Source organism: Cupressus sempervirens, chromosome 9 (genome assembly GCF_028749045.1).
Source record: "Cupressus sempervirens isolate cs-2001-9-10 chromosome 9, ASM2874904v1, whole genome shotgun sequence".
NCBI classification, from domain to species: domain Eukaryota; kingdom Viridiplantae; phylum Streptophyta; class Pinopsida; order Cupressales; family Cupressaceae; genus Cupressus; species Cupressus sempervirens.
In genome coordinates, this window is record NC_143126.1 from 452,450,660 (window position 1) to 452,469,741 (window position 19,082).

The following is a 19,082-nucleotide window of genomic DNA, read 5'->3' on the forward strand; positions in this document are numbered from 1 at the left end:
CACAACGAAATGATCTTTCATTTATACCGTCCTAAAACCAAGTATTGAGTGGGCTTTCAAGATTCCTCTATTTACAATAATAATATAGGAAATTCTTAAGATATTACAATACACAATACATTACAATTAAACTCTTTTTACAATGATATTTACAATAGTAAGCTCACATGAAATAATACTATTAATAATCTTCAATAAGTTAGCTCAAACTGCATATCTATTTTTGCTATCTCAATCATGTCATCTTCAACATGTCTCCAACCATCCTCTAAATGTGCTAAACCAAATTTCATCTTTGTTAAAATATATAATCAATTTACTAGCACCCACTTTTCAGAAACTCTCTCTGAAAGAAACTTCCAAAAAATATTGCATAAATCTGTCTCAACTACATATCTCTTTTTGCAAGCATAGACATAGCATTAAAACACACTCATAAATATAACTTCAAGTATGAATAGCATATATCATTGACCATTGACCGTGCCAACCAATTCTTCCTTTGTAACACTAAAACTCTTCATAGAATAAGGTGTATGTTGAGATCAATGGAAAATGTTGTCATGTTTGCAACACATAAGCTTTGAATAATGTCTCCAACATTTTTACGATACTCCCCATAGAAATATCATCAACATTCATGCTAATTGTAGTCTAGTTCATGTGGATGGGTAATGCTCACCACCTAGGCCAAGTCAGAAATTTTTTTGCTCTTGGGCTTAGTAGGGGATCGACTTGGGCTAATTTATCATGACACAAATTTTCTTTGAAATTTACATTTATACATTTATGTACTAATGATTTCCTTGTGGTTGTAGGACTCACAACCAGAAAGTATGATAAGGAAGTAAAATTGAATCCTTTCTTTAACCCAACTATTATAAATGACTAAAGTAATATTAAGTAAATACATAATAATTATATGACATGATTAAGACATAATTAAATATTGTCAAATATTTCATGTAATTTATGAATCACATATACATATATGAATGATAATTATTAATACTAATCTAGTATATGGTTTTAAACATCAAAACGCTAATTAAGGTTAAAATGAGCATCAAATATAATTGAATAAATAAACTTATAAAGAGCCATTAATTATAAATTAATTGGTAATAGCAAACAACCTCCATAATTTCAACACCTTGATTTTAATTCTACAAAGCCATTACATCCTCAAGTCATTTTTGATGGTAGTAGAAATAAGTCGACAATGAGTGATCCTAGTACTACATGAAATGATCAAAGTGTAAAGAAATTCAAAATTAATAAATATTAGCATGTGTGTGTGTGTGTGTGTGTGTGTGTGTGTGCGCGTGCGTGCGTGCGTGCATGCGCGTGTGTGTGTGCGTGTGCGTGTGTGTGTGCGTGTGCGTGTGTATATGTATGTATGTATATATGTATATTTACATACACACACATATATTCATTAATATTTAGAATTTATATTTTATATTAAATAATTCATATTTCTTTATCTCCTTTATTGTATCCAATTATTTATATTAAAACATATCAAATATTTATGTATTTATTAAATATAAATAACATATCACTAAACACATAAAATTATTAGCAAAACAAACATAAAGATGTGACAACATGATAAAGTATATAGAAATGAAAGAGAAGAAGATGAAATACCGTGTGAGATAAAAACCTAAAAATGGGCTATCAAATGATCTCTAAAAGGACATATTCTTGCCATGTTGTTTGAAAAACTATGCTATGAAAAAAACCCAAAAATCAACGAGATAGAAGAGGCAACCTGGGTAAATCATGGGTGGAATGTGACCCTGATTAGCCCATCAGGGGCACACTGCGGCCTTGATAGATGTGTGTGACGTTGATTCTAATTTTGCAATTCTAAAGAAAGCTAAAAAGGGTATCTAGATCTGCAACCTATTCACCAATCCCAGTCCAAAACCTATGAAATAAAGGATTCATTTGTTTGTTGTTAGGGGGTTTTGCCCCAGACAAACCCCAATTTAGAAATTAACCTTGAATGAAAATAATTGAAATAGAATGCTTATAATGTTTAGTGATAGATCTAGCATGAAGCAATGCAAATCTATAAATATGCTCTTGAATTTGAAATGTAATCAAGTATGTAGATGTAATAGCTTAGACTTAACTTCAAAACCAAGGAAATCAAAGTGACATAAAAACCTTCATGTATGAATGTGCTTGAAATCCGCCATAGGAATGCATGTAGATGAATATAGGTCTTGAGAGCATGAATATAGAAGATGCAACAAAGTATCTTGAATGTATGAAGAGAGATCTTCAATGTTGAAATGATATAGAAGATCTAACATAAACTCTTTCAATAGTTTGAACACATGAATCCTTAATCTTCAATGAGGATATAGCTTGAATGCCTTGAATGCTTGTGAACTTGAGAGCTTGAGCATGAGTGCTTGAACTTGAACTTGATGGATGATCATAAAATTCTTGTGAATGAGAAATGGAGAAAATATGAAGGTTTATAAACAACTCAGAATTGACTAACTCCTGCAAGCTACTGCCTAGAAATTTTCACCTTGAAACTAATCAGACACTAGATCTAAGCAAAGGACCCAAATTAGGGCCTAATTAGGTGTGTACTATAGCCCTAATTAGCCCATCAAGGGCACACTATAACCTTGATTATGAGGGCTCAAAATCTTTGGGATCCTTTTAAGATCCCAAAATAGGTCTCAGATCCCAAAAATTAGGCACAGAGTCTGAGATATAGTCATTTTGGTGCGAATAGTAGATTCAAAGTGGATAGATGAAGGGAAGGGAGGACCTAGGAGGATAGATCCTACCTTGAGCTTAACACCATGAAAATAGGAGCTTTAAAGAGGACCTATTAGGTTTTACCCCAATTTCACCTAGGAAAAAGGACAAAAAATGAAAGAAAGAAGGTAAGGTGCAAGAAGATTAATGATCTTGCATTAAATAGGTGCTAAATCATCATTAAATTGGAGTGCATCCAATTTAAGATGGTACACTTAGAAACTTATACAACCACGTAGGAGGTAGAATACATAACAATCAAATAATGCATAAGGGAATGAAAAAGAGAAAACAAACAAATGTAAGTCAAAATTGGGTAGTGATTAAATAAGTAAAATAGAGAGCAACTAATAAATTAATATAAATGCCACCAACTTATAATAGTGGAGCTATTATCATACAAAGGAACTTATATAGAGAGTGGAGGTTAGAGTATATTGGAGAACTTGTTAAAATTTATGATTAAGGAGATATAATGCAATAAGGGGAATTTAGAAGGTAAAAACACAACCGATGAATATAAGAGATAATAATGTGGGCCTACCAACATATGGCAACATGTCAATAGGAATTGGGAAATTTTAAATTAATAAAAGTTTTAAAAATGAAAATGACATTAAATAAGGTGACTAAAAGGATGGGTATAGAGGAAAATAGTAATAAGGTGAAATAATCATATTTTATTCATATTAGTTATTTCAAACACTTATATGCTTGTGGAAATAGATCGTACACATCTTCATTAAGGAAGGAGTCTTGCACATATTTCGAACCTTAAATTGGAAATTTGAAACGATTAAAGAGTAAATCCCTAAAAGGGACATTATAAGAACACCTCAAACCTACATCATAATAAAATAGTGTGCAGTTTAAAATCAAACCCAATAAGAAAACTTCTCTTATGTTATAAAACATCTTCATTCCTTTTCTTCAAGATTAACAAAAGGACCTTAGAAAAAATAAAGGTCCCAAATTTGTTAAATTGGAAATCAAAGATGTCACAAAACTTCAATCCAAGAGAAACCAAGTTTTGATTTACAATCAAAAGAGGGACCAAAAAAGATAGACCATATCATAGAAGGAAAATGACATTCAAAGAAAACATGTTTAGTCGACTCGGGAAAATTGCAAATGGAAGAAAGAGGCAAAGTCACACCAAAAAAGGAAATCACATCACCAATGGAAAGCCTATTAAGAATTAAAGCCCATATGAAACAACTTAGCTTTAATTTCAGAGGTTGATGTCCCATGCAATCAAGCGTGAAATTTCACCTTGCATCTGGCCATTGAAGATTTCAGTGGTAGTTTAACCACTGGAGAATATAAGAGTCATCCTTCATCATATTATAAATGTGTTTAGTAGATATATAAATAAAGGTAGAGCCATCTTGTCATATTAATTGATTGATAAATGAGTCTATGTATAAGATCTTTCCTAGGAAATATATGCTAGTAGCTTTGAGGGTCGGCAAGAAAGTTTTCTTATAAGAAGATGGAATCCCATACTTAGAACCTAGGGCTTCCCAAGATCTAAGATGTTTATCAATTAGCACAACCTTGATAAGAGAAATCCCAAGACTCCTAATTCTTGGTTGAACATCTCTATGTGAGGGTAAGGGGTTTATTATTTAATTGCACAATACATCAAAGGGATCTATCCACCACAAAGTATGCAGGTAGTCCAGCAATAGCATCCTTTGAGAATAATAATATGCTAACATGGATCCATGCCTTCCATAGAGAAGAAAAATAGTAGATCCAAACACCTTCATTTCAAAGTCTCCCATGAGAATGTCATAGAATCATATGTATTTCCACTTTTTTCCTTTCCTAATAGTTGATCACATGATGTTGTTTCTAATTAATACCTTCTAAGGATCATTTCCATGAATGGCTTAAAAGATCCACTTGGCTGCAATAGCAACACCATGATTTTCAAGGTTCCTTACACCCAATTTTCCTAGCTTCCTAGGCATACAACACTAATCTGATTTTACAAACTACCTTTTTAAGATCCCATTTCATTAGACCACAAAAAGTCCCTCTTTGACTCTCTCTAACTTGCTGATCAAGCAGTTCACAAAAATCTAAATATGAGAGTAATAAAGAATGCGAGCCAAGAACATTTTGAACTGCTTGTACTCTACCAACCAAATAAAGTAAATGAGTTTTAAATTTTAAGTGTTTCTTTGCAATTTTGGATTGCATCCACAACCATGTGTACTTAATAGAGGGAGGGACAAAAAACATGATTCTAAGGTATCTCACAATGGATAAGGGACCAACCCAACCCCATCCACTAGTAACTAGCCAATTAGGTGGAGTTTCAGACCACCACAAAATTGTTGATTTTTTTAGGGGCAACATTTACGCCTCATGTTGAAAAAAGAAAATTAAATCTTTCAATTACATTATCAAAATTTCTAATAGATAGTTTTGAAAAGAAAGCAATATCATTTGCAAACTATGCATTGATTAATTCATCCTAATTGGATAAAGTTATATCTTTGGCTAGAGGATGAAGAGAGGAGTCTCTAAGGATGTAATACAATGCATCTACAATAATAACAAATAAGGCAGCTGCAATTGGGAAATCTTGCCTAATGGACCTCTTTAGAATAATTGGATCAAATAAATCACCATTTAGATCAATGATTGTAGAGGAATCTATAAAGTTTATATGAATCCACTTACAAAAGTATGAAGGGAATCTAGATGCCCTAAGCATACTCAGGATAGAGGGTCTTTCTATCTTGTCATAAGCTTTTTCAAAATCCACAAGTACCATGGTTAAGTTTTGACCATCCTCCTTAGCCCAATTGAATCATTCCCAACTTGTAATTAGGTTTTCTAAGATATATCTACCTCTGATAAAGCCAATTTGAGTGGCAAAGACCACTTTGTCAAGAAGGCTAGAAATCCTCTTGGCTAAGTTTTTGGCTAGATTCTTAGATGATAGGTTCAACAAAGTAATTAGTCTCCAACTCTTTACTATCACCAATTTTTGGGATGAGTTTAATCAACCCCTATTTATGTTCTTCCCTAGGGATCCTTGATCAAAGACATCATTGTAAAGATAAAAATGAAGTAGCAATCCAATCAATGTTCTCTTTATAGAATTTAGTCAGGAGTCCATCCAATCCTAGGGATTTCTCATTAGCCAATAATATACAATATCTTCAATTTCAGTAAAAGTAATAAGTTCCTCCAAGGCTTTAGCATCAATTTTAGTGACTTCCCTAGGGACCAATTTTGGGCATTACTCCACAGTCTCTTGATTTTTTCTTCCATGTTCAGATGAAAACAAGTCTTTAGAAAATTGGAAAAATATCATTTTAATGTCTTCATTGTTCTTACAAGCTCCATTGTCAAGTTAAATCTCTTCAATCAGTTATCTTTTCTATTTGGTCCTAATGATTTTGAAAAAGTATTGTGTGCCCCTATCTCCTTCTCTTAACCAAATCATCCTTGCTCTAGTATTTTTCCCCTAAAATTTATGATTTTGGAACTTCCTCAATTCCATCTTAGTGCTACAGAGATCTGCCTCTATTTTTCAATTATTTCCAAGCATTTGGATAGCTTTCTCACTATAATGAAGTTTTTCATATAAGAGATTTCAGTTTTAGACCTTTCTTTAGCATTCTTTTTACCTATAATTTTCAAGAGCTTCCTCTGAGTAGCAATGAAAGCATCCCACTACTTACAAGGTCTAAGATCCTTATTGCAAAATTTTAATAAGCAAGTAGCTATTTTAATAGCATTAACAATATCAACATCTTTTGATAGGGATGTTTTTGTTAGAACTAGATAGTACTGAGAGTGGGGGTTGAGTCAGTATTTTAAATCTTTTTTCCCACAACTGGATATTATTAATTATTTTAATAAATGCATAAGGAATTAAACCAATAATTCTGAATATTATAAACAACCATGCACAAAGAGAGCTCATAAAACCATATTTTGTTAACTAGGGAAACCCTGGCCAAGGGAAAACCCTGGTGGGGATGAAACCCACAAGATGATTCACTATATATAAGAATCTAGTTAAGGATATTGACCTTGTTAGGAGTCTATGAAGAATGTATAGTGTCTTGAGTCCCTGTTAGGAGACTAGGCCTTGTTATAAGCCTCAACCCTGTTAGGAGTTGGTGGATCACATACAAATGTGTGCAAGAAGAACCCACTGCTCTAACATGAAACTATATAATAAGTTCTTCAGGAGAATAGATATACATACAATACTGGATCACTTGTTGTACTTCACAATTCTTTTGATTTTCAGTTCTTCATACAAAGAGTGACTATGCATATATCAATTTGCATCATATCTTGCATAACATTGCTTCGCATCACATATCATAATATTGCATACACATCTCACTTCGCAATTGAAGTTCTTTACATATATCAATTATATTGATTAAAAAATTCTTAGTCAGCTGACATGTCATCCTTAGAGTCAACTCATCAATATTTGATAATTAAAACAATTCTTCAAGTCGTTCAACACAGTTTACTCACATGCTTTGTTCTACACTATGAAGTAACTGCATAAGTATTTCCTTCATAACTTGAACTTGGTTGCTCGTACGGACATGTGCACTAGTATGCATCATCAAAATGACATCATGCATCTAGGGTTAATTGCACAAGAGAATATTCCAAGGGAATATTTTGCTATCAACAAATCTTGTCGTGTTGATGTAACATTGTCCAATACTTAAACAATTTTCCTTCACAAATGATTATAACTAAACTGCAAAACATATGTTGCCATAAATGACAACCACATATCTCACCTTATTTGATTGATTGGTTATATTTCCAACAGTTTTAAGCTTAAAACATTTTCATCATGAAAGAGAAACTAGTGGGCTTTAGGAAGTGCCTTAGAGAGCCAATCCCATAGTCTAGCTCGCTCCATGATCATTTGAAGCATAATGTTACAAATCCCAATTAGTTTTTCCAAGACCTTAAAATTGATCCAATAGGCTCTATGACATGGGGAAGCACCATGGGTGGAAATCTTGTCAGGCCAATTAGGACTCACAAGAATGCATGCACCACCTCTACCCTTAACATGGTCAGAGACAAAACTAGCGGCTTACTATCTAATGAACTTAAGTGTAGTGGAACTTGAAATTCAATGGCCTTGACTTCTTGTAGGCATATAATATCTAAATCTTTCATCTTATGAAACCAAGCTCTAACAACATATTTCCTATTGAGTATTTCTATCTCTCTCACATTCCATCTAGCTAACTTAATCATCATATTACTCATTGTGAGAGGGAGTTTTTTTTTATTCAAATACAATTAGGTGAAAAAATATGGAATGTTCACTCCCTTCTTCTTCTTATCCTTATCCATAAATGCAAAATTAGAAAGTGATTGTCTTTCAATAGGAGTTCTTTTCTTCCTAGCTTATTTTCTAGCAACCTCAATAAATTGAGCCTCCTCTTTGCGCAACTGATCAGGGTTTGAAATAAAAGTGACTAATTGATTATCACCCATATTCTCAATGTGGGAGTCCAAGTACACAAGTGGAAGATTAGATTTCTCCAATGATTCGATCATGACACATTTCAGTTTCTCAACTTTTTCTTTAATGGATTTCAACAATTTTACATCTAGCAATTTCACTTGCAATTCCTACTTCTCCAAATGAGATCACACATTCATCTCTTATTGGTCATTCTAGTTTCATTGCAAGAGATATCTATTTGTCTTCCTATTTGGGATTCCTATTTTCTAGACATTGATTTATTGTAGAGTCCCACATTTTAGGTTGGGGAGACATACTTGAGGGGGTTTCTCTTGTGTTTGATGACAACTTCATCATAGTTGGAGTTGGACATACTTCACCTCTTTTGAAGATTGGTATTCTTGATTCTTCTCATTCACTTAGTTTGTCACATTTCATGGCCCATTTTGTGATGGATTCCTTGAGCTTGGAGATACCTATTTAGGTTCCAAAGATGCACATTTGGGGACCTTCTTCCTCCTCTCATTTGGATACGAATTAGTGCTCTATCCTTGTAATCCACCCAATCATCAAATGAATATATGTAATTTTTTTAACTTAGTTTTTCATTTTATTTTTCTACTAGTGGGTGTGGTATCAGGACTTCATCTTGCAATGACAATTCACTCAACGCATGACAACCCAATTTTGTGAACTCCTTATCTATCATGGTTAATGCATTGAACAACTAGAACTTGAAGCAATGTTAAATAAGATATTGTAATACCAAAAAATTTCATATGCTATTTTTCCTTTATATTGCATGTCTCCATGATATGTAGTACCTTCAAATGAATTTTTAAGGTACTAAAAATTGATTTAGGAGTTTCCATTACTTTCATAGGTCTTTTTTTAATGTTATATGTATGAAGGAGCTCTTTGATATCCTCCTTGACATTTGGACTAGTTATTGTACATGGTATAACATATTGGAAAGAGATCCACATAATGTGATAACCTAGGTCAGGTTAAATTTCTCAATGTGGGAGTCCAAGGACATAGGTGGAAGATTAGATTGCTCCAATGATTCTATCAGGACACATCTCAATTTCTCAACTTTTTCTTCTTTTAGAAAGGTACTTATCAGGAGGTGAAGTTTGACAACCACCTTGAGGTTTGTTATTAACCTGAGAATTTCTAATTCCAGGGATGACTTCAAGTTCTTCAAACAAAGGGTTGGCCAATGAAAGACTTTTAGTCCCAAGTTGATAAAAAACAATACTATCCTAATAAATAAAAAAATCTAGTGTTCTTCTCCACATTCATATTGTAATTGGGTTTGTTAGCAATATTTTGCTTTCTAATAACAACATAATTGACAATATTTACATTATCTTTAGGTCCATCATTAGGATTTGAGCTAACATTAAAGGTAGCATTGAGCATTTTTCAAAAGGGCATTCTTTTTTGGTATGACCATTTCGCCTCATTCTTTATTGCCTTCAACATGTCTTCATTAGGAGAGAAGGGAAGGATTTTCTGAGTGGGAAAATGTTGCTTACCATTTCGTGTGCTATGTCCATGGGCCCTAGGCTACAATGATCCTCTTATCCCCATTTGGGCATCCTCCAAGATGGCACCATCAAATGGAACAGAAGGTGGGCAAATAGTTATAATTTTCTCCTCCACCACTGCTTTGAAAGAGGGTTTGTCCACTGTCTTTGTGTTATCACTACTCTGCACAACAATATCACTACTATTTTCAAAATTACTACATTTATCCTCATACACTTTCGCTAGTACTACCTCATCAATATCCATTAAAAAAAAACAAAACACCATGTATAAAAACAATCACTGCAATGGGAAACAAAGAAACATAAAACACAATAAGGAAACATAAACAAACTACCACTATGCATCATCCACTTGTAGAGTGCACCTTCACCAAGCACTCATCCCATCTCAAATTTAGTTTTTGCTAACTCACACATAAATATCTTTTGGTTTCATTTTTTGAAAGAAATATGGCTTCCAAAAATAGAATTGGTGACAAATCTAAGAATATTTTTTAGACATGGTATGTCAAGTCTAATTAGAGGTGAGGTTATTTATACCTATTGTACTATGGTTTTGTTTGGTTCATGGAATTAACAAATCAAGAGTTTGCAAGTCTTATTTCCTATTTTTGAGATTTCACTTGAACCATTTGTTTCACACTGAAGATGAGTGTGAAGATACATTTGTATTCATTTGGTTCCTCATATTGGAATTGGAATTAGAAAACAAAATCATGCCATAGTTTGAACACAGAATCATGCAATGGTTTGAAAATAGAATAAAAAATCATATCAGTAACATCATTCAAATGCAATGGGTTAAATGCAAAATCTAATCTCTAACATCATCCACATGAAATAGTTTAAACTCAGAACTAGACTATATATCTCTCTTTCTCATTTTTAACTTTTTTTTTCGCATGATTCCTCTACTTCATTCCTCATAATGTCTTTGAGCAATTTCTAATTTGGTAGACTTAAATTTGGAATCGAGGACATAAGTAGAATAAAAATAACAATTTCAACTGAGTGTAAATTAGAAACTCACGTAGCATTCATTTGGGGTTTGTTGTAGGTAATGGCGAAACCAATATTTAGTGCCATAGTAGAGCACAAGGTCACACATTAGCAGATTATGAAATTGCATTGAAAATAAATTTGATAAAATTATGAAAAGGTGTGAGACATTCTCCTCCACCATGTTACTATGACTCTCAAAACCCTCATAAATTTTAACCAGGGTTTGGTTGCAATCTGGTACCCAACCAAGATCACAAAAATTATAAAAGATCATTGATTTGATAGAATATACCAAAAAAAACTTATTACATGTTTAAAAATATTGTCAACCAAAACTTACACTCTCATGAAATTAACATAGAGAATAAATCATGTACTACTACTCATCCTTTCTGAACCTTAATAAATTAAAATCTAGTAGGGCATACCTCTAATTTCTTCTCCAACACAGATCTGGGTAAACAATGTTGTGGTACAACACATTCAGAGTTTAGAGTTGTAGGTAGACTCCAAAAAATAGTCCAATCTAATTTTTTTACACTACTCAAACAATGTAACCAAGGTTTGATTTTCAATTCTTAGTTGATAGTGGGAAGTTTGGTAAGTTGGTTTTGAGTGGTATTCTAATTCCATTTTTCCAATTTTGAAACAAATGCAAAAATTTCCAAATCTGGATTATGGACAAGCTAATTACCATAATCTTCCACAAACCAAATGGACCCTAAGAGTATAAGTAGAGGCATGAGTTGACCTAGTTATCACCTTATGTGGATCTCTTACCAAGATGTTTCACCATATACAATAACTCCTCCAAATGTTGAGGAGGATATTAAAGAGCTCCTTCAGACATATAATAGAAAAAAGAGGACTATGAAAGTAATGGAAACTCCAAAATCAATTCTTAATACCTTTAAAATTCATTTGAAGGTACTACATAGCATGGAAACATGCAACATAAAGGAAAATTAGCATATGAAAAATTTTGGTATTACAATATTTTATATGATATTGCTTCAAGTTTTGGTTGATATGCAAAATTTTGGTATTACAATATCTTATATAATATTGCTTCAAGTTTTGGTTGATCAATGCACTGACATTGATAAATAAGGAGTTTATAGACTTGGGTTGTCATGTGTTGAGTGAATCGTTATTGCAAAATGAAGTCTTGAATCCACACCTACTAGTAGAAAAACAAAATAAAAATTTAAGATAAAAAAATTAAATAGATTCATTTAATGAGTGGGTGGATTGCAAGGATAGAGTACTAATTTATATCCAAATGAGAGGAGGAAGAAGGTCCCCAAATATGCATCTCTCGAGACTAAATAGGTATCTTCAAGCTCAAGGAATCCATCGTGATAAATCAAGTGAATGAAAAGAATCAAGAATACCAATCTTCAAAAGAGATGAAGTATCTCCAAGTCCAATTATGATGAAATTGTAATCAAAGAGAAGAGAAACACCCTCAAGCATGTCTCCCAAATCCTATATGTAGAACTCTACAATGATCAGTCAATATATGGAAAATAGGAATTCTAATTAGGAAGACAAATAGATATCCCTTTCAATGAGATTAGAATGACCAACAAGAGATGAATGTGTGATCTCATCTAGAGAACTAGGACTTGCAACTAAAATTGCTAGATCATCCTTACTCTAAATATATGCATAATAATCAATCTCATCTAAGGTATCATCATCATAGGAAATGTTATTTGCATCATCAAGTGGAAGGAGACTATTTTCAATTGGATCATCTAGGAAAGGAGGAATATGTGAATCATCTCCAAAATGCTCCCAGATAATGGTCCAAACTATGTGGGAGCAATAAATACCCTTGATTTTGGAGTGAAATGTGTAGTGTAAATACAAACCCATACTCAAACCAAGAAATCCTCTAATATGACCATTTTTATCTTTCCAAACTATTTTCTTCTACTTGGTCTTTGGGTCAAGTACAAATCCATAAAGATGAGGCAAGATATTAAGCCATCTACAATATGTGATGATTCCTTTTTGATGACTCATAATTATCCCTAGTCAAACATATTATATGAGGATGTGTTCCTTATTCCATTATTACATGAATGATACATTTCTCCCACTACAAATATTGATCAACAATTGATTACAACTCACAAACAGGTATAATAAACTTAAATCACTATGCAAAATTCCAAACTAAGGTCTATGGATTACAATTGTAAAACTAGGCCAAATTATGAAAGTATAATTTCTAAGCATAGTCACTCTAATTTGATAGAAACATTGTAAAATACAAGAAAAATTATGCACTTCTAAAATAAATTGCATCTAAAAAAAAAATTGTGAGTTCAAATTAGGTCTTGGAAATTGCAAAAAATGGGATTAGCAATTTTCATAAAAACTTAGGAACATAGATCATAAACTACCTACACCACTTTGTGGAGCACAAAGTTCTACCTCAAAACAAAAACAAAATTGCTAGAAAAGGGAGCCTAAATAACTTAGATATTATTGTTTGAAAATCGTCTTTCTAATAAATTTTTTCTTGAATTTCTACCGATCACCTAAAGAATTCATATAGCTCTAGATTTGGCTTTAGATAGAACAAGATTCGAATTAAGGTTTGCGCCAACCTTTGATTAGCACCTGCAACCTCCACTGTTGACTTGCAATAGAAAACCACAAACTTTCTCCCAATAGACTATTTAATAGTGATGCCCAAATAGCCTTATTTTGCACCCATAATTAAATCAAGACTAAATTCTATTTCTTGAAAAGAATTCTTCACACTTTGAAAGCTTTAATACCATGTTAGAGTTTTAGGTGACTACAGAACACCCCCATGATCAAATGAAAGACCAAGATAAATTTTACAAGAGAATGACAAAACATTTGCATTAAGATACAAGAATGATATTATTGATAATGGACATAGTTAAAATGTACATAATAAGGTTTCTTGTCTAGGCAAGGTAATAAGAAATTATGATAAGGAGTTGTTATCACCCATACATGATGGAATCACATGTCCACCAAAATGAATCATTCTCTATTATGCAATGAAGTATGTGTTACATGATGAGTATGATAATGTTATATGTGTACTAAAGGTGGATATCATGCATAGAATAGAATGTATCAACCATCACCACCTAAAGTGGAATTATCCTAAACCTTCTGCTTAATATAGGCACAAACTCCTAGTTGTCTCATATGCAACTACTATACAATTCCTTATTTTAAGTAAGCTTGAGTATAGTATAATTAATGAATATTTAATTAAACCAACATTGAATATGACAATTATAAGACTTACTTAAGGTGTGGAATCCAACATTATTTTGGAGCCCTTAATTTGTATATTATCTTGACCTTCTCTTTGAGGATATAGGGAGACTATGATGGGTAAACAATGTGGTTAAAAATGCAAAGAATATAATAAATTGCATCTAGAACCTCATGAGTCATAAATATTATAATAGATGTATGAGTAGGAGTTGCATGCTTCATTTTCTACCGATTTCTTTATCTTGGAGTATATTGACTACAATGCCCAACCATAAGCACATATTTGTGAGTGAAAAGTGATTAGAAAGCCATTATTGTAGAGATGTCATAATAAAGAGGTTTATGAAGACATTTTTGTGATAGATTTTCCATATTCATGAAGGAGATCATCAATTTAAGTTTTTAAACTCTCATTCCTATTTTCTTTTAATGTGTAATGTGTTAATTTTGTGAAAATTTTATATTCAATTGTCAAAACTATTATTTAGGATTCTATAATTGATTGGGTCAAATATGTCCAACTACAAACCCATATGGTGTAGTATTGATTGAGAAGAAACCAACAAATACACCAACATATTATTGTTATTGCCTACTATTTGAATTTCATGTTTTATTCCCTTCTCTTTCAAATCAAATGTAGAGGTATAATGGAGCTTAATAAATATTGATATTGGTTGCTCATGAGAACCCTTAAGATGTCATACTTAATGAGAGACAAAACAATAAAAAGGAAAAGGGAACATTATCATTTTTGTTTCAAATTTTGGTATTTGTAATATAGCAAATTTGTAGTAGATAATTCTAGTACACCACTATATATTTTTTTGTCCACCTACTATAACATGCCTTGGTGCTCCTATCACCTATAGGTCCATCTCCCCTACTAGACATTATGTTAAGACCACAATACATAACCATTTATTGCATATAATAGTGATGTAATAACACACATAAGTTGTCTAATAAGTAGCATACAATATAAGTTACCATGAAGTAACTTCCCCATTCAATAATAAATGTAAGCATAGATATTGAAATAAGTGTCATGTTCAATTATTTCAAACTCCATGTATTCATTCTTCAAAGACTTTTGACTAATCAAATGAGAGAAGAAGCTTGGTTGGCTAAATTTTCAAACTTTCATGATTTATTTTAGATCATTGACCACAAGATAATCACAATTGTATGAAAATCAATACCTTTTTCTTTTTTTATGGAGGGTTCAAACTTGTGAGGCAACCTAGTGAGGCATGAAGCTTGCGAACTACTACAACCAACAAAGGCCACCACATAAACTTTTTAGGGACCCAATACAACCCACTCATGTATGAAACCTCTTCAGCTTAGAGCCAAAGACTGAGGGGCATCCACGCTATCAAAATCACCTCAGGTAAAATCCTAGCCTCATCCCTTATGATGTCGAAGCATTTCACTCAGCAAGACTTGGTCTGTGGTGGGCTCCTTGTGAACCATTCAACTTCAATACTTCAAATCCTTATATCACCTTTAAATAGGAGACAAACTCGATGGAGAGCTTGAATAAGAGCTTCTTGTTTGGATGCATTATTGATATACATTTAAAATTTAATGGCATAGAAAGCATCATCATCACTAAATGGCATTCAAAAAAGTATATTAGCAATCTACAAGGATTCTTGAAGTCCTTTTAAGACTTTTGTTCAAGATCCCTCTTAGTGGAGAATAGATTGGGTATGTTTCTAGTTAAGAGAAGAAACAAAACAACTTAGAAATGGACAAAAAAAACATATTGATAACATACTAACAAATTAAAAGAAGTATGAAATGAAAAGAAAATTCCTCGAAAACAACATAAAAACAACAATAAAAAACTTAGAGGAAAGATCGCCCCCCTCAGTGAGGAATTTGTACATTTCATTGTATTTTTCCAAGTTGACATAATTAATTCCATGCTAACTCCAAAGCCTTAAGGACCAACAAAGTGACATTCTTAATCTATATATTTTTCTCCATTGCTTCCATTTTGGTCTTCAGTCTCTCTATTTTTTTTTTCCAATTTTGGTGTACATGTCACATTCTTCCATAGCAAGGGGTTCAGTGAAATATTAATCACAACACAGGTGACCTTGGAAAATCCTCAGTCGTTGAGTCAAAACCAAGCAAACCTTATGGGGAGAAGCCCAAAAAAACAATCAAGAATTTTTTCGTCCATCTTCAAATATACCTTTGTCTTGCTAAGAGTCATAGGATATTTTTGTCTTTCAAGTTAAGAATTGTTCCTCCATCTTTAAATATACATTTTTCCTGCTAAGAGTCATAGGATATTTTTGTCTTTCTGAGTTAAGATGTACAATGGATAGTATGATTGATCTGATAATGATCATGCCTTATAAGTTATATACCTTGCTCCAGGTTCGTCCACTTGTCCTTTTGATCAACCACATTTTAAGATTAATTGTCTTAAATGTAAATAGGGTCATCCCAAAAAATTAGCTTGAACCCTCCTACACTTTCTCACCATCTGAATTATGGAAAGCTTTGTCTTTTTACCTTTCTTTTTGTTTAACTCTCCTTCCCAATTTCTTTTCTTAGACCTCCTATTGGAACCTTGAATGGGACCAAACCTTTAGGGAGAAAACCCAATCACAACAACCATCCTAGTTATTGGTTTTAGATTTAGGGTTAATGGTAGGGGTTTCAACCTTTTGGAAGGAATTAGCCTACACGATCATTTTGATTTCATCTACCACTATCTTCCTTCTCCATTTTACACTTGGACTTCAATTGAGTTATATTTGTAGCAAGAGGGTATCAGGATGAAAGGTTCATTAAACTAATGAATATTTTCCCTTATCCATGGGAAAGAAAGGAGGTGAACTTTGACAATGCTAACTTCAATAGGCTTAGTGGGAAAAAGAGAAAGGTGAAGATGGTAATGACACAAAATGAGAGCCTAGTGTAAAGGAATAATCAATTTATTGGGGTTTCAAGAATGAAGAGCCCTATATTCCTTAATTAATTGTCCAAAAGAAAGAGAATAAAGATTGGAAAGCTTCTTAATAATTTATATCAAAAGTTATTCTATTGGTGTTTGAAAATGTTACCCGTTTCCAATTACCCTAATGAGAACAAAGCACATCTAGGGGCCGCTAACTCCCATCTTCAACATGCCCATTTAGACACCAGGCCAACTATAAGGCTAGACCCTTCTTCTTCTTCAGGCTCTGCAAAACCTAGGTGGGTAGACCTATAGATTCTTTATATGGTACCGGTTGTCAAAGCATACACTGAATCTATTATGATGCAGATAAAACCCTTATTTCTCCTGATAACTCATGAAATAACATCAATCTACAGTAGCTAAATGCAGATCTAGGATATTCATGAGCTGAGTGAGGGCATTCTATTATAGCTCTTCAACATGAAAGGGGAAAAGTGTTTGATTATTGATGTTGATCTCAGCAAAACCTCAAATATGCAGCAGTATAACAGGTGATCCTATAAGTGATCAGTGCCTTATCTATTGGGCAATTCACACAAAAACCTAACACACATCCCTGAAAATCACTGACATATGCCATACATCAAGACTTCTTGATCTATCTATCCACTTTGTGAATTAGACATCTGCATCCTTCTAAACCTCATACTCGACTTATCCCTTCATGAAATCTGCAATCCTATGATGAAGAATCAAGCATTTACATAACTCTTTGAGTCATAAGCAAAATAAATCAACATATACAACCAATAGGTTGCAACTAAGTTTCATATTCTTTGTTTACAAAACACAAAAGATCACAAACAACATGAATGGGAGACAAGATATCAGAATGAAGATTGACTTGCTGCTGCCTTATCATTCATTTCCTTGAAACAAATTACAATAAGATGCATGAAATTTAAATGCAAAGCTACCTAACAGATGAGACTATCTATATTCTTATTTCTTGTTGTTCATTACATGAGAAATTTGTTGAAGAATGGTATCACAGATCTGAGAGAAATCAAGATATATTGCTTTGAACATTAAGTTCAATGTTTTTATTTCTTTACATCACTCAGCTGCTTTGAATGCAATCATATGATGGTTTTCAATTCACTCAACAATTATTCTTAACAGTTCCTCAGTGTTAATCAATTGCATAACTAGATTGGAGATCCAACAATAAATCATTTCATATTTTTGGAGCACAAGTTGTGGACTTGTTCCTAAACAAACATAGAAAAAGCTTGATAAGAAAGGAAGTATATGTATCTTTCTTGGGCCTATAAACCTTTTGTTCCACGGCTCAGAAGACCTACATAAGCAAAAATCTGAAGAAGCACATTAAAAGCAGACTTCACTAAATAAAGTAAGGATCCTTAGCCATTGCATACAAGGTGGGGAGTTCTGCATGAATGGAGAAGAAAGTTTTAATGCTGAAAGAGGAAGGAATCGGGCTTAGAAGCAAGCCGCCCATGTAATGAAACCCACGGTCTAAAAAAGAGGATGGATCATGGGTTCCTTTTGTTTTGCTGATCATGAGAGGAGCTAGGGAGACATGACAGGGGCAACATAATAGAAAGAACATACAGCAAATGAGTTTAAAGTTGTAGTTATAGAAGGAAGTTCCACGCTGAAAGGGAATACCCTGTATGAAACAATGAAAGCCCCAGTTTGAACACTCACATGCAAGACTTTAATGAAGGAATGCTGAATTTTGATCCACGCCATAAAAAGGCAGAGGAGGCGCATCAAAACAAAAGGAAACCCATGCCAAAGACTATGAATAGCATCCACCAAAGACCCCACTACTGCCAAAATAGCAGATATGCCTGTAGTTGGCAACAATCACGCCAAAAAATGAAAGGAAATTCGCATCCATTGCAGCAGGCCCTACCCGAATGGAGGAATTTGGTGCAATCATAAAAAAGCAACCCCAGTTGGGGCTTAGCGCTAAATGGTAGAGATGAAGAAAGATGCCCACACTGAAGCTAGAGTATATGTT